This window comes from Brachyhypopomus gauderio, unplaced genomic scaffold (genome assembly GCF_052324685.1).
Source record: "Brachyhypopomus gauderio isolate BG-103 unplaced genomic scaffold, BGAUD_0.2 sc216, whole genome shotgun sequence".
In the NCBI taxonomy this organism is placed as follows: domain Eukaryota; kingdom Metazoa; phylum Chordata; class Actinopteri; order Gymnotiformes; family Hypopomidae; genus Brachyhypopomus; species Brachyhypopomus gauderio.
Genome location: NW_027507037.1, coordinates 206961 through 212960, shown reverse-complemented (window position 1 = coordinate 212960; position 6000 = coordinate 206961). Strand labels below are relative to the sequence as shown.

General features: G+C 45.5%; 8 non-coding genes across 8 annotated transcripts; all 8 read right to left on the bottom strand.

Annotated features, from left to right (window-relative positions):
• Nucleotides 1-814: 814 nt before the first annotated feature.
• Nucleotides 815-897, bottom strand: trnal-uag (transfer RNA leucine (anticodon UAG)). The gene has a single exon. It is a non-coding gene; the product is annotated as a tRNA-Leu (tRNA).
• A 607-nt stretch (nt 898-1504) lies between these two features.
• Nucleotides 1505-1586, bottom strand: trnai-uau (transfer RNA isoleucine (anticodon UAU)). Its single transcript has one exon. It is a non-coding gene; the product is annotated as a tRNA-Ile (tRNA).
• Nucleotides 1587-2195: 609 nt separating this feature from the next.
• trnal-aag (transfer RNA leucine (anticodon AAG)) lies at nt 2196-2277 on the bottom strand. Its single transcript has one exon. It is a non-coding gene; the product is annotated as a tRNA-Leu (tRNA).
• A 609-nt stretch (nt 2278-2886) lies between these two features.
• Nucleotides 2887-2968, bottom strand: trnal-uag (transfer RNA leucine (anticodon UAG)). Its single transcript has one exon. It is a non-coding gene; the product is annotated as a tRNA-Leu (tRNA).
• A 608-nt stretch (nt 2969-3576) lies between these two features.
• trnal-aag (transfer RNA leucine (anticodon AAG)) lies at nt 3577-3658 on the bottom strand. The gene has a single exon. It is a non-coding gene; the product is annotated as a tRNA-Leu (tRNA).
• A 609-nt stretch (nt 3659-4267) lies between these two features.
• On the bottom strand, nt 4268-4349 carry trnal-aag (transfer RNA leucine (anticodon AAG)). Its single transcript has one exon. It is a non-coding gene; the product is annotated as a tRNA-Leu (tRNA).
• Nucleotides 4350-4958: 609 nt separating this feature from the next.
• trnal-uag (transfer RNA leucine (anticodon UAG)) lies at nt 4959-5040 on the bottom strand. The gene has a single exon. It is a non-coding gene; the product is annotated as a tRNA-Leu (tRNA).
• Nucleotides 5041-5648: 608 nt separating this feature from the next.
• Nucleotides 5649-5730, bottom strand: trnal-aag (transfer RNA leucine (anticodon AAG)). The gene has a single exon. It is a non-coding gene; the product is annotated as a tRNA-Leu (tRNA).
• Between the last annotated feature and the right edge of the window lie 270 nt (nt 5731-6000).

Sequence of the window (6000 nt, the reverse complement as noted above, 5' to 3'; positions counted from 1 at the left end):
TAGCATGGCTCTCTGCTACCATCATGCGAATAACTGCTCTTCAGCCTTGGGTCAGGCACCGTTGTTGAGAGTGATTAGGTATAAGAATTCTTCTGCCATCTCCTAAAAACACTGCTTGGCAGCGGTGGGATTCGAACCCACGCCTCCGCAGAGGACTGGGAGCCTTAATCCAGCGCCTTAGATCGCTCGGCACCACGCTACCCTGTGGTAATCTCTTTTTTGCAATTTTCAAGTCTGGAGTCCTCCAAAGCAGCATTCTCAACTTGGGTACATGAGCAGGGCTGAACTTGTGAGGAACAATGCTTGCCTAACTTTCAAAGTAAAAAATGCTAAGCTATATGTAACTCTGAAAAAGAAGAAGGGTTCCAATGTCTTTTTCAATTGTTTCCCGTCATCTGTACTGGAAGAGAGGGGTTTTCAAGAGAACACAAAGGCAAGAATCATTGTAAAGTTACCAGCTGGCAGCATTCGATCCCATGCCTTCTCAGAGACTGGAGCCTAAATCCAGTGCCTTAGACCACTCAGACACGCTACCACAGGTAGACTGCATTTGCTGACATTCTTGTGGAAGAAGGTGAATTTGTTCTTCTGTCAGAAGAGGAAAGATGCATCATTTCCTGCCTGTTATCAAAACACCGCATGGGTCTTCAATGTCGCCTAAGAACAAAGCCAGGTATGAGCATTTGCAAATGGCATCGTGGCATGGCTCTCTGCTACCATCATGCGAATGACTGCTCTTCAGCCTTGGGTCAGGCACCATTGTTGAGAGTGATTAGGTATAAGAATTCTTCTGCCATCTCTTAAAAACACTGCTTGGCAGCGGTGGGATTCGAACCCACGCCTCCGCAGAGACTGGAGCCTAAATCCAGCGCCTTAGACCGCGTCGGCCACGCTACCCTTTGGTAATATCTTTTTTGCAATTTTCAAGTCTGGAGTCTCCAAAGCAGCATTCTCAACTTGGTACATGAGCAGGGCTGAACTTGTGAGGAACAATGCTTGCCTAACTTTCAAAGTAAAAAATGCTAAGCTATATGTAACTCTGAAAAAGAAGAAGGGTTCCAATGTCTTTTTCAAATTGTTTCCCGTCATCTGTACTGGAAGAGAGGGTTTTCAAGAGAACACAAAGCAAGAATCATTGTAAAGTTACCAGCTGGCAGCATTCGATCCCATGCCTTCTCAGAGACTGGAGCCTAAATCCAGTGCCATAGACCACTCAGACACGCTACCACAGGAAGACTGCATTTGCTGACATTCTTGTGGAAGAAGGTGAATTTTTCTTCTGTCAGAAGAGGAAAGATGCATCATTTCCTGCCTGTTATCAAAACACCGCAGGGTCTTCAATGTCGCCTAAGAACAAAGCCAGGTATGAGCATTTGCAAATGGCATCGTGGCATGGCTCTCTGCTACCATCATGCGAATGACTGCTCTTCAGCCTTGGGTCAGGCACCATTGTTGAGAGTGATTAGGTATAAGAATTCTTCTGCCATCTCTTAAAAACACTGCTTGGCAGCGGTGGGATTCGAACCCACGCCTCCGCAGACACTGGAGCATAAATCCAGCGCCTTAGACCGCTCGGCCACGCTACCCTTTGGTAATATCTTTTTTGCAATTTTCAAGTCTGGAGTCCTCCAAAGCAGCATTCTCAACTTGGTACATGAGCAGGGCTGAACTTGTGAGGAACAATGCTTGCCTAACTTTCAAAGTAAAAAATGCTAAGCTATATGTAACTCTGAAAAAGAAGAAGGGTTCCAATGTCTTTTTCAAATTGTTTCCCGTCATCTGTACTGGAAGAGAGGGTTTTCAAGAGAACACAAAGGCAAGAATCATTGTAAAGTTACCAGCTGGCAGCATTCGATCCCATGCCTTCTCAGAGACTGGAGCCTAAATCCAGTGGCTTAAACCACTCAGACACGCTACCACAGGAAGACTGTATTTGCTGACATTCTTGTAGAAGAAGCTGAATTTGTCTTCTGTCAGAAGAGGAAAGATGCATCATTTCCTGCCTGTTATCAAAACACTGCAGGGTCTTCAATGTCGCCTAAGAACAAAGCCAGGTATGAGCATTTGCAAATGGCATCGTAGCATGGCTCTCTGCTACCATCATGCGAATAACTGCTCTTCAGCCTTGGGTCAGGCACCGTTGTTGAGAGTGATTAGGTATAAGAATTCTTCTGCCATCTCCTAAAAACACTGCTTGGCAGCGGTGGGATTCGAACCCACGCCTCCGCAGAGACTGGAGCCTTAATCCAGCGCCTTAGACCGCTCGGCCACGCTACCCTGTGGTAATCTCTTTTTTGCAATTTTCAAGTCTGGAGTCCTCCAAAGCAGCATTCTCAACTTGGTACATGAGCAGGGCTGAACTTGTGAGGAACAATGCTTGCCTAACTTTCAAAGTAAAAAATGCTAAGCTATATGTAACTCTGAAAAAGAAGAAGGGTTCCAATGTCTTTTTCAAATTGTTTCCCGTCATCTGTACTGGAAGAGAGGGTTTTCAAGAGAACACAAAGGCAAGAATCATTGTAAAGTTACCAGCTGGCAGCATTCGATCCCATGCCTTCTCAGAGACTGGAGCCTAAATCCAGTGCCTTAGACCACTCAGACACGCTACCACAGGTAGACTGCATTTGCTGACATTCTTGTGGAAGAAGGTGAATTTTTCTTCTGTCAGAAGAGGAAAGATGCATCATTTCCTGCCTGTTATCAAAACACCGCAGGGTCTTCAATGTCGCCTAAGAACAAAGCCAGGTATGAGCATTTGCAAATGGCATCGTGGCATGGCTCTCTGCTACCATCATGCGAATGACTGCTCTTCAGCCTTGGGTCAGGCACCATTGTTGAGAGTGATTAGGTATAAGAATTCTTCTGCCATCTCTTAAAAACACTGCTTGGCAGCGGTGGGATTCGAACCCACGCCTCCGCAGAGACTGGAGCCTAAATCCAGCGCCTTAGACCGCTCGGCCACGCTACCCTTTGGTAATATCTTTTTTGCAATTTTCAAGTCTGGAGTCCTCCAAAGCAGCATTCTCAACTTGGTACATGAGCAGGGCTGAACTTGTGAGGAACAATGCTTGCCTAACTTTCAAAGTAAAAAATGCTAAGCTATATGTAACTCTGAAAAAGAAGAAGGGTTCCAATGTCTTTTTCAAATTGTTTCCCGTCATCTGTACTGGAAGAGAGGGTTTTCAAGAGAACACAAAGGCAAGAATCATTGTAAAGTTACCAGCTGGCAGCATTCGATCCCATGCCTTCTCAGAGACTGGAGCCTAAATCCAGTGCCTTAGACCACTCAGACACGCTACCACAGGAAGACTGTATTTGCTGACATTCTTGTAGAAGAAGCTGAATTTGTCTTCTGTCAGAAGAGGAAAGATGCATCATTTCCTGCCTGTTATCAAAACACTGCAGGGTCTTCAATGTCGCCTAAGAACAAAGCCAGGTATGAGCATTTGCAAATGGCATCGTAGCATGGCTCTCTGCTACCATCATGCGAATAACTGCTCTTCAGCCTTGGGTCAGGCACCGTTGTTGAGAGTGATTAGGTATAAGAATTCTTCTGCCATCTCCAAAAAAACTGCTTGGCAGCGGTGGGATTCGAACCCACGCCTCCGCAGAGACTGGAGCCTTAATCCAGCGCCTTAGACCGCTCGGCCACGCTACCCTGTGGTAATCTCTTTTTTGCAATTTTCAAGTCTGGAGTCCTCCAAAGCAGCATTCTCAACTTGGTACATGAGCAGGGCTGAACTTGTGAGGAACAATGCTTGCCTAACTTTCAAAGTAAAAAATGCTAAGCTATATGTAACTCTGAAAAAGAAGAAGGGTTCCAATGTCTTTTTCAAATTGTTTCCCGTCATCTGTACTGGAAGAGAGGGTTTTCAAGAGAACACAAAGGCAAGAATCATTGTAAAGTTACCAGCTGGCAGCATTCGATCCCATGCCTTCTCAGAGACTGGAGCCTAAATACAGTGCCTTAAACCACTCAGACACGCTACCACAGGAAGACTGTATTTGCTGACATTCTTGTAGAAGAAGCTGAATTTGTCTTCTGTCAGAAGAGGAAAGATGCATCATTTCCTGCCTGTTATCAAAACACTGCAGGGTCTTCAATGTCGCCTAAGAACAAAGCCAGGTATGAGCATTTGCAAATGGCATCGTAGCATGGCTCTCTGCTACCATCATGCGAATAACTGCTCTTCAGCCTTGGGTCAGGCACCGTTGTTGAGAGTGATTAGGTATAAGAATTCTTCTGCCATCTCCTAAAAACACTGCTTGGCAGCGGTGGGATTCGAACCAACGACTCCGCAGAGACTGGAGCCTTAATCCAGCGCCTTAGACCGCTCGGCCACGCTACCCTGTGGTAATATCTTTTTTGCAATTTTCAAGTCTGGAGTCCTCCAAAGCAGCATTCTCAACTTGGTACATGAGCAGGGCTGAACTTGTGAGGAACAATGCTTGCCTAACTTTCAAAGTAAAAAATGCTAAGCTATATGTAACTCTGAAAAAGAAGAAGGGTTCCAATGTCTTTTTCAAATTGTTTCCCGTCATCTGTACTGGAAGAGAGGGTTTTCAAGAGAACACAAAGGCAAGAATCATTGTAAAGTTACCAGCTGGCAGCATTCGATCCCATGCCTTCTCAGAGACTGGAGCCTAAATCCAGTGCCTTAGACCACTCAGACACGCTACCACAGGTAGACTGCATTTGCTGACATTCTTGTGGAAGAAGGTGAATTTTTCTTCTGTCAGAAGAGGAAAGATGCATCATTTCCTGCCTGTTATCAAAACACCGCAGGGTCTTCAATGTCGCCTAAGAACAAAGCCAGGTATGAGCATTTGCAAATGGCATCGTGGCATGGCTCTCTGCTACCATCATGCGAATGACTGCTCTTCAGCCTTGGGTCAGGCACCATTGTTGAGAGTGATTAGGTATAAGAATTCTTCTGCCATCTCTTAAAAACACTGCTTGGCAGCGGTGGGATTCGAACCCACGCCTCCGCAGAGACTGGAGCCTAAATCCAGCGCCTTAGACCGCTCGGCCACGCTACCCTTTGGTAATATCTTTTTTGCAATTTTCAAGTCTGGAGTCCTCCAAAGCAGCATTCTCAACTTGGTACATGAGCAGGGCTGAACTTGTGAGGAACAATGCTTGCCTAACTTTCAAAGTAAAAAATGCTAAGCTATATGTAACTCTGAAAAAGAAGAAGGGTTCCAATGTCTTTTTCAAATTGTTTCCCGTCATCTGTACTGGAAGAGAGGGTTTTCAAGAGAACACAAAGGCAAGAATCATTGTAAAGTTACCAGCTGGCAGCATTCGATCCCATGCCTTCTCAGAGACTGGAGCCTAAATCCAGTGCCTTAGACCACTCAGACACGCTACCACAGGAAGACTGTATTTGCTGACATTCTTGTAGAAGAAGCTGAATTTGTCTTCTGTCAGAAGAGGAAAGATGCATCATTTCCTGCCTGTTATCAAAACACTGCAGGGTCTTCAATGTCGCCTAAGAACAAAGCCAGGTATGAGCATTTGCAAATGGCATCGTAGCATGGCTCTCTGCTACCATCATGCGAATAACTGCTCTTCAGCCTTGGGTCAGGCACCGTTGTTGAGAGTGATTAGGTATAAGAATTCTTCTGCCATCTCCAAAAAAACTGCTTGGCAGCGGTGGGATTCGAACCCACGCCTCCGCAGAGACTGGAGCCTTAATCCAGCGCCTTAGACCGCTCGGCCACGCTACCCTGTGGTAATCTCTTTTTTGCAATTTTCAAGTCTGGAGTCCTCCAAAGCAGCATTCTCAACTTGGTACATGAGCAGGGCTGAACTTGTGAGGAACAATGCTTGCCTAACTTTCAAAGTAAAAAATGCTAAGCTATATGTAACTCTGAAAAAGAAGAAGGGTTCCAATGTCTTTTTCAAATTGTTTCCCGTCATCTGTACTGGAAGAGAGGGTTTTCAAGAGAACACAAAGGCAAGAATCATTGTAAAGTTACCAGCTGGCAGCATTCGAT